This window comes from Equus asinus, chromosome 22 (genome assembly GCF_041296235.1).
Source record: "Equus asinus isolate D_3611 breed Donkey chromosome 22, EquAss-T2T_v2, whole genome shotgun sequence".
Lineage (NCBI taxonomy): Eukaryota > Metazoa > Chordata > Mammalia > Perissodactyla > Equidae > Equus > Equus asinus.
In genome coordinates this window covers 7,933,296-7,946,667 of record NC_091811.1, presented here as the reverse complement: position 1 = coordinate 7,946,667, position 13,372 = coordinate 7,933,296, and positions in this window count along the sequence as shown.

Below are 13,372 nucleotides of genomic sequence, written 5' to 3'. Positions count from 1 at the left end.
ATACACTGAAATGTTTGAAAAGACTTGTATGAAGATACTCCTAAATAGCTACAAGCAATCTGGTTACACCACAGTGTTCTTTCATTTAATAAACTTTATATATAGTCTCCTATAGCTGTAGTGAAATGTTTTATATCATATATGAAAATGTTCCTACAGCTACCTGCAAGCTGGGATCAGCACACTGACTTTTCATTGTAATAAAGTGATAGTTACTTTGTATGGCATACACTGAAATGTCAGAAAAGACTTATATGAGTGTATTTCTAAAGAGATACAAGCAAGCTGGTTTCACAATAGTGATCTTTCATTGAATTAATGTAATAGATATCCTGTCGCACATGTTGTGAAATTTTCAATAAATCTTACATGAAAATGTTACTATAAGTCTACCTGAAAGCTGAGTTAGGTACAATGTTTTTTCATTTTAAGAAAGTATAGCTGTTCTCTATGGCTCATACTGAAATGCTAGAAAAGACTTACATGAAGATGTTCCTTAAAAGCTACAAGGAAGTTGGTTTCACCACAGCATTCTTTCAATGAGTGAATGTTATAGATATTCCATCATGCCCGTAGTGAAATGTTTGATAGGACTTATTTGAAGATTCCCCTAAACAGCTGCAAGCAAGGTGTTTTCACCACAGTGTTCATTCAGAAAATGAATGTTATACGTATTCTGTCATGCCTCAAGAGAACTATTTGATGTCTTAGGTGAGAGTGTTCCTGAACAGCTACAAGCAAGCTTTTTCAACATAGTGTGGTTTCCTTGAATGAATGTTATGGATATCATGTTGCGGCTGTAGAGAAACGTTTGATAAGACATAAATGAAATGCTCATAAAGAGCCACTGGTTTCATCAGAACGTTCTTTCTGGATATGGAAGCGATAGCCATTCTGTAGGCATAATGAAGTGTTTGAAGAGCCTTATACGAAGACATTCCCAAGGCGCCAGAAGTAATCTGGCTTCACCACAGTGTTCTTTCAGTGAACGAGTGTTATAGCTAGTCTGTCATGCCTGTAGTGAAATGTTTAATAAGTCTTATATGAAGAGGTTTCAAACAGCCGCCAGCAAGCCGGGTTTAGCACAGTGTCCTTTAACTGTAAGTAAGTGAGAGCCATTCTGTATGGCATATGCTTAAATGTTAGAGAGGTCTTATATGAAGATGTTCCTAAATAGAATCCAACAAGATGTGTTCAGGACAGAATAATTTCATCATAAGATAGTGACAGCCGTTTAGTATGGCATATACAGAAATGCTGAAAAGGACTTAAATGAAGATCTTCCTTAACAGTCAAACCAAGCCACTTTCACCATAGTGTTCTTTCATTGAATGGATGTAATAGATATTCTGTCATGCCTGTAGTTAAATGTTCAATAGGTCTTACATAAAAATACTCCTAATAATCTACCTGAAAGCTATTAAACACAACCTTCTTTCCTTGTAAGAAGGGTATGGCCATGCTGTATGCCATATACTGAAATGCTTGAAAAGCTTTATATGAAGATGTTCCTCAACAGTTACAAGAAAACTGCTTTCATCCCTGTGTTCATTCAATGAGTGAATGTTTAGAGATTCTGTCATTCCTGCAAAGGAATGTTTAATAAGTCTTACATGAAGATGTTTCTAAACAGCTACAAGGAAATTCTTTTAAATACAGTGTTATTACATTGAATAGACATTAAAGATATCCTGTCATGACTGTAGGCAAATGTCTGATAAGACTTGAGCAAAATATTAATAAACAATTACTTGCAAGCTGGGTTCATCACAGTATTCTTTTCTGGCTATGGAGATGATAGCCATTCTGTATGGCATAAAGTGACATGTTTGAAGAGCCTTTTATTTATATTCTTAAACAGCTAACAAGCAAGATGGTTTCTTCACAGTGTCCTTTCAGTGAATGAATGTTCTAGATATTGTCACATCTGTGGTGAAATATTTGATATATGATGTTCCTAAACAGCTACCCATAAACTGGATTCAGCATGTGTTCTTTCATTTTGTGAAAATGATAGTCGCTCTGTGTGGAATATACTTAAGTATTTGAAGTGTACTATGTGCAGATGTTCCTAAACAGTGAAAAGAAGATGGTTTTTGCATGATTTTCTTTCAGATAACAAATGTTATAGACATTGTCACATCTGTAGTCAAATGTTTGATATGATTTATGTGAAAATATCCCTAAACAGCTACCTGTTGGCTTGATTAAGCACAATGCTCTTTCATTGTAAGAAAGTGATAGCCGTTCCTTGTGGCATATACTGAAATGTTTGAAATGGCATATGTGAAGATGTTCCTTAAGAGCTACTTGCTAGGTGTTTTCCAGACAATGTTCTTTCAGTGAATGGATGTTATAGATAGTCTATCACACCCGTAGTGAAATGCTGGATAAGTTTTATGAAGATGTCCCTAAGTAGCTACAAGCAAAATGGTTTCCCAACAGTGTTCTTACAGACATTGAATGTTATAGATATTCTGTCATGCCTGTAGTGAAATGTTTGCTAAGGCTTGCATGAACACTTACATGAAGATGTTTCTAAACAGCCACAAGCAGGCTTTTTCAACACAGTATTTCATTGAATGAATGTAATAATTATCACATTGTGGCTGCAGAGAAACGTTTGATAAGACACACACAAAATGTTCATAAATAGCATGTGCCAGCTGGTTGCATCACAATGTTGTTTAATTTAATGGAAGTGATAATCATTCTGTACAGCATATGATGTGTTTGAATAGCCTTATATAAAGATATTCCTAAAAACTTATGAGCAATCTGGTTTCACCAGAGTGTGTTCCTCAGTGAAGGAATCTTACAGAGATTCTGTCAGAGCAGTAGTGACATGTTTGGTGTTTTGTATGAAGAAACCCTAAATGGCTTCCTGCAAGATGAGTTCAACACAGTGTTATTTCATTTTAAGAAAATGATAGTCATTCTGTTTGGCATAAACTGAAATATTAGAAAAGCCTTATATCAAGATGTTCCTAATTAGCTACCAGCAATCTGGCTTCACAATAGTGTTCTTTCACTGAATGGATGTAATAGATACTTTGTAGTGAAATGTATGATAAGTCTCTTAGGAAAAGGTTCCTAAACAGCTGCCTGCAATCTGGCTTCAGCACATTATATCATTGTCTCAAAGTGATATTCATTCAGTATGTCTTATATGGAAATGCTTGAAATGGTGAACATGAAGAAGTTTCTAAATATATACAAGCAAGATTGTTTCTCCACAGTTTTCTTTCAGTGACTGAATGTTATGTATAGTCTGTCACGACTATTGTAAAATGTTTGATAAGTCTTATGTAAAAACGTTCCTAGATAGCGATCTGTGAGCTCTATTTAGCACAGTGTTCTTTCATTGTAGGAAAATGATACCCATTCATTATGGCATATACTGAAATGTGAGAAATGTCTCAAATACAAATGTTCCTAATAATAGCTTCAAGATGCTTTCACCACAGAGGTCTTTCAGTGAAACAATATTGCAGATATTCTGTGACACTTGTAGTGAAGTGTTAGTTAAAACTTACTTGCAAGCTGGATTCAGCACAGTGTTTCTTTCATTGTTGGAAACTCATATTCAATCAGAACAGCAAATATTGAAATGGTTATAATGACTAATATGAAGATGATCCTTAATGGCTGCAAGTAAGATGGTTTCACCACAGTTTTCTCTCAGTGAACAAATGCTATATATATTCTGTCCCACATGCAATGAAATGTTTGTTAAGTCTTATATGAACATGTTCCTAAACAGCTACCCGCAAACTGGGCTTAGAACAGTGTTCTCACATTGTTAGTAATTGATAGGTCATCTGTAGGGCATATGCTGAAATGTTTGAACTGTCTTAGGTGAATATGCCCCTAAACAGCTGTAAGCACATTTGTTTCACCAGAGTTCCTTTAGTGTCTGAATCTTATGGATATTTTTCAAGTCTGTAGTGTAATTTTTTAAGTATTTTATGAAGTTCTTCCTAAACAGATACTAGGAAACAAGGGTTCAGCTCATCCTTCTTTCCTTGAGTGAATATTAAAATCATTCTGTCATGACCATAGCGCAATATTTGTTAAGACTTATAAAAAGATATTTCTAAAAGACAACTTTCCAGCTGGGTTCTTAACATCGTTCTTTCATTTTATGGAAGTGATAACCATTCTGGATGGAATACACTGAAATGTTTGAAAAGACTTGTATGAAGATACTCCTAAATAGCTACAAGCAATCTGGTTACACCACAGTGTTCTTTCATTTAATAAACTTTATATATAGTCTCCTATAGCTGTAGTGAAATGTTTTATATCATATATGAAAAGGTTCCTACAGCTACCTGCAAGCTGGGATCAGCACACTGACTTTTCATTGTAATAAAGTGATAGTTACTTTGTATGGCATACACTGAAATGTCAGAAAAGACTTATATGAGTGTATTTCTAAAGAGATACAAGCAAGCTGGTTTCACAATAGTGATCTTTCATTGAATTAATGTAATAGATATCCTGTCGCACATGTTGTGAAATTTTCAATAAATCTTACATGAAAATGTTACTATAAGTCTACCTGAAAGCTGAGTTAGGTACAATGTTTTTTCATTTTCAGAAAGTATAGCTGTTCTCTATGGCTCATACTGAAATGCTAGAAAAGACTTACATGAAGATGTTCCTTAAAAGCTACAAGGAAGTTGGTTTCACCACAGCATTCTTTCAATGAGTGAATGTTATAGATATTCCATCATGCCCGTAGTGAAATGTTTGATAGGACTTATTTGAAGATTCCCCTAAACAGCTGCAAGCAAGGTGTTTTCACCACAGTGTTCATTCAGAAAATGAATGTTATACGTATTCTGTCATGCCTCAAGAGAACTATTTGATGTCTTAGGTGAGAGTGTTCCTGAACAGCTACAAGCAAGCTTTTTCAACATAGTGTGGTTTCCTTGAATGAATGTTATGGATATCATGTTGCGGCTGTAGAGAAACGTTTGATAAGACATAAATGAAATGCTCATAAAGAGCCACTGGTTTCATCAGAACGTTCTTTCTGGATATGGAAGCGATAGCCATTCTGTAGGCATAATGAAGTGTTTGAAGAGCCTTATACGAAGACATTCCCAAGGCGCCAGAAGTAATCTGGCTTCACCACAGTGTTCTTTCAGTGAACGAGTGTTATAGCTAGTCTGTCATGCCTGTAGTGAAATGTTTAATAAGTCTTATATGAAGAGGTTTCAAACAGCCGCCAGCAAGCCGGGTTTAGCACAGTGTCCTTTAACTGTAAGTAAGTGAGAGCCATTCTGTATGGCATATGCTTAAATGTTAGAGAGGTCTTATATGAAGATGTTCCTAAATAGAATCCAACAAGATGTGTTCAGGACAGAATAATTTCATCATAAGATAGTGACAGCCGTTTAGTATGGCATATACAGAAATGCTGAAAAGGACTTAAATGAAGATCTTCCTTAACAGTCAAACCAAGCCACTTTCACCATAGTGTTCTTTCATTGAATGGATGTAATAGATATTCTGTCATGCCTGTAGTTAAATGTTCAATAGGTCTTACATAAAAATACTCCTAATAATCTACCTGAAAGCTATTAAACACAACCTTCTTTCCTTGTAAGAAGGGTATGGCCATGCTGTATGCCATATACTGAAATGCTTGAAAAGCTTTATATGAAGATGTTCCTCAACAGTTACAAGAAAACTGCTTTCATCCCTGTGTTCATTCAATGAGTGAATGTTTAGAGATTCTGTCATTCCTGCAAAGGAATGCTTAATAAGTCTTACATGAAGATGTTTCTAAACAGCTACAAGGAAATTCTTTTAAATACAGTGTTATTACATTGAATAGACATTAAAGATATCCTGTCATGACTGTAGGCAAATGTCTGATAAGACTTGAGCAAAATATTAATAAACAATTACTTGCAAGCTGGGTTCATCACAGTATTCTTTTCTGGCTATGGAGATGATAGCCATTCTGTATGGCATAAAGTGACATGTTTGAAGAGCCTTTTATTTATATTCTTAAACAGCTAACAAGCAAGATGGTTTCTTCACAGTGTCCTTTCAGTGAATGAATGTTCTAGATATTGTCACATCTGTGGTGAAATATTTGATATATGATGTTCCTAAACAGCTACCCATAAACTGGATTCAGCATGTGTTCTTTCATTTTGTGAAAATGATAGTCGCTCTGTGTGGAATATACTTAAGTATTTGAAGTGTACTATGTGCAGATGTTCCTAAACAGTGAAAAGAAGATGGTTTTTGCATGATTTTCTTTCAGATAACAAATGTTATAGACATTGTCACATCTGTAGTCAAATGTTTGATATGATTTATGTGAAAATATCCCTAAACAGCTACCTGTTGGCTTGATTAAGCACAATGCTCTTTCATTGTAAGAAAGTGATAGCCGTTCCTTGTGGCATATACTGAAATGTTTGAAATGGCATATGTGAAGATGTTCCTTAAGAGCTACTTGCTAGGTGTTTTCCAGACAATGTTCTTTCAGTGAATGGATGTTATAGATAGTCTATCACACCCGTAGTGAAATGCTGGATAAGTTTTATGAAGATGTCCCTAAGTAGCTACAAGCAAAATGGTTTCCCAACAGTGTTCTTACAGACATTGAATGTTATAGATATTCTGTCATGCCTGTAGTGAAATGTTTGCTAAGGCTTGCATGAACACTTACATGAAGATGTTTCTAAACAGCCACAAGCAGGCTTTTTCAACACAGTATTTCATTGAATGAATGTAATAATTATCACATTGTGGCTGCAGAGAAACGTTTGATAAGACACACACAAAATGTTCATAAATAGCATGTGCCAGCTGGTTGCATCACAATGTTGTTTAATTTAATGGAAGTGATAATCATTCTGTACAGCATATGATGTGTTTGAATAGCCTCATATAAAGATATTCCTAAAAACTTATGAGCAATCTGGTTTCACCAGAGTGTGTTCCTCAGTGAAGGAATCTTACAGAGATTCTGTCAGAGCAGTAGTGACATGTTTGGTGTTTTGTATGAAGAAACCCTAAATGGCTTCCTGCAAGATGAGTTCAACACAGTGTTATTTCATTTTAAGAAAATGATAGTCATTCTGTTTGGCATAAACTGAAATATTAGAAAAGCCTTATATCAAGATGTTCCTAATTAGCTACCAGCAATCTGGCTTCACAATAGTGTTCTTTCACTGAATGGATGTAATAGATACTTTGTAGTGAAATGTATGATAAGTCTCTTAGGAAAAGGTTCCTAAACAGCTGCCTGCAATCTGGCTTCAGCACATTATATCATTGTCTCAAAGTGATATTCATTCAGTATGTCTTATATGGAAATGCTTGAAATGGTGAACATGAAGAAGTTTCTAAATATATACAAGCAAGATTGTTTCTCCACAGTTTTCTTTCAGTGACTGAATGTTATGTATAGTCTGTCACGACTATTGTAAAATGTTTGATAAGTCTTATGTAAAAACGTTCCTAGATAGCGATCTGTGAGCTCTATTTAGCACAGTGTTCTTTCATTGTAGGAAAATGATACCCATTCATTATGGCATATACTGAAATGTGAGAAATGTCTCAAATACAAATGTTCCTAATAATAGCTTCAAGATGCTTTCACCACAGAGGTCTTTCAGTGAAACAATATTGCAGATATTCTGTGACACTTGTAGTGAAGTGTTAGTTAAAACTTACTTGCAAGCTGGATTCAGCACAGTGTTTCTTTCATTGTTGGAAACTCATATTCAATCAGAACAGCAAATATTGAAATGGTTATAATGACTAATATGAAGATGATCCTTAATGGCTGCAAGTAAGATGGTTTCACCACAGTTTTCTCTCAGTGAACAAATGCTATATATATTCTGTCCCACATGCAATGAAATGTTTGTTAAGTCTTATATGAACATGTTCCTAAACAGCTACCCGCAAACTGGGCTTAGAACAGTGTTCTCACATTGTTAGTAATTGATAGGTCATCTGTAGGGCATATGCTGAAATGTTTGAACTGTCTTAGGTGAATATGCCCCTAAACAGCTGTAAGCACATTTGTTTCACCAGAGTTCCTTTAGTGTCTGAATCTTATGGATATTTTTCAAGTCTGTAGTGTAATTTTTTAAGTATTTTATGAAGTTCTTCCTAAACAGATACTAGGAAACAAGGGTTCAGCTCATCCTTCTTTCCTTGAGTGAATATTAAAATCATTCTGTCATGACCATAGCGCAATATTTGTTAAGACTTATAAAAAGATATTTCTAAAAGACAACTTTCCAGCTGGGTTCTTAACATCGTTCTTTCATTTTATGGAAGTGATAACCATTCTGGATGGAATACACTGAAATGTTTGAAAAGACTTGTATGAAGATACTCCTAAATAGCTACAAGCAATCTGGTTACACCACAGTGTTCTTTCATTTAATAAACTTTATATATAGTCTCCTATAGCTGTAGTGAAATGTTTTATATCATATATGAAAAGGTTCCTACAGCTACCTGCAAGCTGGGATCAGCACACTGACTTTTCATTGTAATAAAGTGATAGTTACTTTGTATGGCATACACTGAAATGTCAGAAAAGACTTATATGAGTGTATTTCTAAAGAGATACAAGCAAGCTGGTTTCACAATAGTGATCTTTCATTGAATTAATGTAATAGATATCCTGTCGCACATGTTGTGAAATTTTCAATAAATCTTACATGAAAATGTTACTATAAGTCTACCTGAAAGCTGAGTTAGGTACAATGTTTTTTCATTTTAAGAAAGTATAGCTGTTCTCTATGGCTCATACTGAAATGCTAGAAAAGACTTACATGAAGATGTTCCTTAAAAGCTACAAGGAAGTTGGTTTCACCACAGCATTCTTTCAATGAGTGAATGTTATAGATATTCCATCATGCCCGTAGTGAAATGTTTGATAGGACTTATTTGAAGATTCCCCTAAACAGCTGCAAGCAAGGTGTTTTCACCACAGTGTTCATTCAGAAAATGAATGTTATACGTATTCTGTCATGCCTCAAGAGAACTATTTGATGTCTTAGGTGAGAGTGTTCCTGAACAGCTACAAGCAAGCTTTTTCAACATAGTGTGGTTTCCTTGAATGAATGTTATGGATATCATGTTGCGGCTGTAGAGAAACGTTTGATAAGACATAAATGAAATGCTCATAAAGAGCCACTGGTTTCATCAGAACGTTCTTTCTGGATATGGAAGCGATAGCCATTCTGTAGGCATAATGAAGTGTTTGAAGAGCCTTATACGAAGACATTCCCAAGGCGCCAGAAGTAATCTGGCTTCACCACAGTGTTCTTTCAGTGAACGAGTGTTATAGCTAGTCTGTCATGCCTGTAGTGAAATGTTTAATAAGTCTTATATGAAGAGGTTTCAAACAGCCGCCAGCAAGCCGGGTTTAGCACAGTGTCCTTTAACTGTAAGTAAGTGAGAGCCATTCTGTATGGCATATGCTTAAATGTTAGAGAGGTCTTATATGAAGATGTTCCTAAATAGAATCCAACAAGATGTGTTCAGGACAGAATAATTTCATCATAAGATAGTGACAGCCGTTTAGTATGGCATATACAGAAATGCTGAAAAGGACTTAAATGAAGATCTTCCTTAACAGTCAAACCAAGCCACTTTCACCATAGTGTTCTTTCATTGAATGGATGTAATAGATATTCTGTCATGCCTGTAGTTAAATGTTCAATAGGTCTTACATAAAAATACTCCTAATAATCTACCTGAAAGCTATTAAACACAACCTTCTTTCCTTGTAAGAAGGGTATGGCCATGCTGTATGCCATATACTGAAATGCTTGAAAAGCTTTATATGAAGATGTTCCTCAACAGTTACAAGAAAACTGCTTTCATCCCTGTGTTCATTCAATGAGTGAATGTTTAGAGATTCTGTCATTCCTGCAAAGGAATGTTTAATAAGTCTTACATGAAGATGTTTCTAAACAGCTACAAGGAAATTCTTTTAAATACAGTGTTATTACATTGAATAGACATTAAAGATATCCTGTCATGACTGTAGGCAAATGTCTGATAAGACTTGAGCAAAATATTAATAAACAATTACTTGCAAGCTGGGTTCATCACAGTATTCTTTTCTGGCTATGGAGATGATAGCCATTCTGTATGGCATAAAGTGACATGTTTGAAGAGCCTTTTATTTATATTCTTAAACAGCTAACAAGCAAGATGGTTTCTTCACAGTGTCCTTTCAGTGAATGAATGTTCTAGATATTGTCACATCTGTGGTGAAATATTTGATATATGATGTTCCTAAACAGCTACCCATAAACTGGATTCAGCATGTGTTCTTTCATTTTGTGAAAATGATAGTCGCTCTGTGTGGAATATACTTAAGTATTTGAAGTGTACTATGTGCAGATGTTCCTAAACAGTGAAAAGAAGATGGTTTTTGCATGATTTTCTTTCAGATAACAAATGTTATAGACATTGTCACATCTGTAGTCAAATGTTTGATATGATTTATGTGAAAATATCCCTAAACAGCTACCTGTTGGCTTGATTAAGCACAATGCTCTTTCATTGTAAGAAAGTGATAGCCGTTCCTTGTGGCATATACTGAAATGTTTGAAATGGCATATGTGAAGATGTTCCTTAAGAGCTACTTGCTAGGTGTTTTCCAGACAATGTTCTTTCAGTGAATGGATGTTATAGATAGTCTATCACACCCGTAGTGAAATGCTGGATAAGTTTTATGAAGATGTCCCTAAGTAGCTACAAGCAAAATGGTTTCCCAACAGTGTTCTTACAGACATTGAATGTTATAGATATTCTGTCATGCCTGTAGTGAAATGTTTGCTAAGGCTTGCATGAACACTTACATGAAGATGTTTCTAAACAGCCACAAGCAGGCTTTTTCAACACAGTATTTCATTGAATGAATGTAATAATTATCACATTGTGGCTGCAGAGAAACGTTTGATAAGACACACACAAAATGTTCATAAATAGCATGTGCCAGCTGGTTGCATCACAATGTTGTTTAATTTAATGGAAGTGATAATCATTCTGTACAGCATATGATGTGTTTGAATAGCCTTATATAAAGATATTCCTAAAAACTTATGAGCAATCTGGTTTCACCAGAGTGTGTTCCTCAGTGAAGGAATCTTACAGAGATTCTGTCAGAGCAGTAGTGACATGTTTGGTGTTTTGTATGAAGAAACCCTAAATGGCTTCCTGCAAGATGAGTTCAACACAGTGTTATTTCATTTTAAGAAAATGATAGTCATTCTGTTTGGCATAAACTGAAATATTAGAAAAGCCTTATATCAAGATGTTCCTAATTAGCTACCAGCAATCTGGCTTCACAATAGTGTTCTTTCACTGAATGGATGTAATAGATACTTTGTAGTGAAATGTATGATAAGTCTCTTAGGAAAAGGTTCCTAAACAGCTGCCTGCAATCTGGCTTCAGCACATTATATCATTGTCTCAAAGTGATATTCATTCAGTATGTCTTATATGGAAATGCTTGAAATGGTGAACATGAAGAAGTTTCTAAATATATACAAGCAAGATTGTTTCTCCACAGTTTTCTTTCAGTGACTGAATGTTATGTATAGTCTGTCACGACTATTGTAAAATGTTTGATAAGTCTTATGTAAAAACGTTCCTAGATAGCGATCTGTGAGCTCTATTTAGCACAGTGTTCTTTCATTGTAGGAAAATGATACCCATTCATTATGGCATATACTGAAATGTGAGAAATGTCTCAAATACAAATGTTCCTAATAATAGCTTCAAGATGCTTTCACCACAGAGGTCTTTCAGTGAAACAATATTGCAGATATTCTGTGACACTTGTAGTGAAGTGTTAGTTAAAACTTACTTGCAAGCTGGATTCAGCACAGTGTTTCTTTCATTGTTGGAAACTCATATTCAATCAGAACAGCAAATATTGAAATGGTTATAATGACTAATATGAAGATGATCCTTAATGGCTGCAAGTAAGATGGTTTCACCACAGTTTTCTCTCAGTGAACAAATGCTATATATATTCTGTCCCACATGCAATGAAATGTTTGTTAAGTCTTATATGAACATGTTCCTAAACAGCTACCCGCAAACTGGGCTTAGAACAGTGTTCTCACATTGTTAGTAATTGATAGGTCATCTGTAGGGCATATGCTGAAATGTTTGAACTGTCTTAGGTGAATATGCCCCTAAACAGCTGTAAGCACATTTGTTTCACCAGAGTTCCTTTAGTGTCTGAATCTTATGGATATTTTTCAAGTCTGTAGTGTAATTTTTTAAGTATTTTATGAAGTTCTTCCTAAACAGATACTAGGAAACAAGGGTTCAGCTCATCCTTCTTTCCTTGAGTGAATATTAAAATCATTCTGTCATGACCATAGCGCAATATTTGTTAAGACTTATAAAAAGATATTTCTAAAAGACAACTTTCCAGCTGGGTTCTTAACATCGTTCTTTCATTTTATGGAAGTGATAACCATTCTGGATGGAATACACTGAAATGTTTGAAAAGACTTGTATGAAGATACTCCTAAATAGCTACAAGCAATCTGGTTACACCACAGTGTTCTTTCATTTAATAAACTTTATATATAGTCTCCTATAGCTGTAGTGAAATGTTTTATATCATATATGAAAAGGTTCCTACAGCTACCTGCAAGCTGGGATCAGCACACTGACTTTTCATTGTAATAAAGTGATAGTTACTTTGTATGGCATACACTGAAATGTCAGAAAAGACTTATATGAGTGTATTTCTAAAGAGATACAAGCAAGCTGGTTTCACAATAGTGATCTTTCATTGAATTAATGTAATAGATATCCTGTCGCACATGTTGTGAAATTTTCAATAAATCTTACATGAAAATGTTACTATAAGTCTACCTGAAAGCTGAGTTAGGTACAATGTTTTTTCATTTTAAGAAAGTATAGCTGTTCTCTATGGTTCATACTGAAATGCTAGAAAAGACTTACATGAAGATGTTCCTTAAAAGCTACAAGGAAGTTGGTTTCACCACAGCATTCTTTCAATGTGTGAATGTTATAGATATTCCATCATGCCCGTAGTGAAATGTTTGATAGGACTTATTTGAAGATTCCCCTAAACAGCTGCAAGCAAGGTGTTTTCACCACAGTGTTCATTCAGAAAATGAATGTTATACGTATTCTGTCATGCCTCAAGAGAACTATTTGATGTCTTAGGTGAGAGTGTTCCTGAACAGCTACAAGCAAGCTTTTTCAACATAGTGTGGTTTCCTTGAATGAATGTTATGGATATCATGTTGCGGCTGTAGAGAAACGTTTGATAAGACATAAATGAAATGCTCATAAAGAGCCACTGGTTTCATCA